Source organism: Brassica napus, chromosome A8 (assembly GCF_020379485.1).
Source record: "Brassica napus cultivar Da-Ae chromosome A8, Da-Ae, whole genome shotgun sequence".
Lineage (NCBI taxonomy): Eukaryota > Viridiplantae > Streptophyta > Magnoliopsida > Brassicales > Brassicaceae > Brassica > Brassica napus.
The window spans coordinates 1153238-1155354 of NC_063441.1; the positions used below are offsets into that span (position 1 = coordinate 1153238).

General features: G+C 38.2%; 1 pseudogene; it reads left to right on the forward strand.

Annotated features, from left to right (window-relative positions):
* Positions 1-619: 619 nt before the first annotated feature.
* On the forward strand, positions 620-1745 carry LOC125577242 (annotated as a pseudogene).
* Positions 1746-2117: the final 372 nt, after the last annotated feature.

The window sequence follows — 2117 nt, forward strand, 5'->3', positions numbered from 1 at the left end:
CCGAACCGAATCCGATCCAAAATTTTATAATATCTGAATAACGCCGAAATTCATGAACCGGAAAATTGAATGAACCCGATTTGAAATACGGATGGGACTCCGATTGCCTAGCCTTAGATTTCTTATGTTTTTAAAACAGAATATAACAGATTACACATCTACAAAACTAAAAAAAAAACTGAACACAATTGAATTAACAAAACTAATTTTTTTACTTATTTTAAATTTAAAATAGTTGTATTTTAACTTAGAAGAATCACTGCAATCCAAAAAAAAAACATGATAGCATAGATAAAAAAATTACATGTACAGTTAAAACAATATATTAAATCATATAATATTTTTATTATATGTATCAATTATAAATTTATAAATAAATAAAACACAAATATTATTTAATTATTATAGTTTAGTAATTTTGTGGAGTACGTAGACTTTTTTTTTTTGAACAACCAATACGTAGACTAACTTTGTGTGTTTTTCCATAACTAATGGGCTCTCGTAGATAAAACGAATGGGCTTGTAAACAACGCTAATGGGCTTCAATAAAATGCAGTCTAATTTATATACGAAGAAACTTTCGTCATCACGAGAGATTAGAAACGAAACGATGATGATGATGATGATAAGCGATCTTCCGAACGATTTGGAATCGGAGATACTAGCTAGGGTTCCGGCGAAGTCTCTTTCGCAACTGAAAACGACTTGCAAACGATGGTACACTCTATTCAAAGATCCAATTCGTTCGAGGAGAAGAACAAGAAGATGAGTAGTGAAGCTGCAAGAGAGACGTTTCTACTGAGCAATCACGAGGTTTACTCAATCGCCGGAGATCTCCACAGCAGCGGCGACGTCGCACAGCCTCTCGAGTTCGCCGGTAAACTCTCAAAGGACTTGGACTTGTATACGATCTCTCACTGCGACGGTTTGATGCTATGCCAAGCGAAGAATAACTCTAGCCTTGTGGTTTGGAATCCGTGTACTGGTGAAACGAAGATGATCAAACCAAGAACTCGTTACCAGATTAGAGATAGATTCTCCTTAGGATATGATGATTCTCGCCGTGGCTACAAGATCTTGAGGTATGGCTATTATCAAAACGAGGAGAAAGTGTGGTTTGTTGAGTGTGAGATGTATGATCTTAGCTCTGATTCTTGGAGGTTTCTTGAATCGTTCGCTCCTGACTATGGCATGTATTGCAGTGGCGTGTCTTTGAGAGGAGATACTTACTTTGCTGCTGGAGGTAAAGAAATGGGTTTTTCTTGATGAAGTTTGATTTCACGGAGGAGAGGTTCGTGCGTCTCCCTCTCCCGTTTCAGAGCTTTGATCCTGAGGACACCGCGGTTCTCTGTTGTTAGGGATGAGAAGCTCTCTGTGTGTCATCAGGACATTCTTGCTTGGTCCAATGTGATGAGGATTTGGGTGAGCAATAAGGTTGATGAAGAGGGGAAAGTGTTGTCGTGGAGGAAAGACTTTGTTTTGACTGTGGATTTCGATAAGTTTCAGCTCCCGTGTGTGGTGAATGTGGCGAGCTTCTTGTTGGACGAGGACAAGAAAGTGGCAATGTGTTGTGACGTTTGTGACGAAGAGATGAGGGGGAAGAGAAGAACAGAATCTACATTGTTGGTGAGGATATCTATAAGCAAGTCTATAACGATGATATTGTGAATGCATCTCTTCTCAACTGTCCACTTGTTCTCACCTATGTTCCAAGCTTGGTTCACATTCACTAAGAAGAGACAGATGTACTTTGGTTTGTTTCGGTTTAGGTGCTGCTACTTGGTTACGGTTTTCTTGTGCTTTTTGTATTGGATCGTTTCTTCATTTACATTGTTCTGGCTTGTAGCCAGTGTTTTGATCTTGGAGAGATTATCATCACATAAGAAGAAACGATTCATGAATTGAGACTAAAGAAACAATACAAAACCAGATGTATTATCAATGTCAATGCGTAAACCAAACGGTTCAAGTTAGCATTCCATGTAGAATTTAAAATGAAAAAACATCTTAGTTTAATGTATTACAACAAGAGTTTCTTTTCACATCCATTGCTCGAAATCTGTTGAGCTTAACAGGAAGGAGCTGTTGCGTTTTTTGACCACCACTCCGATCTCTGA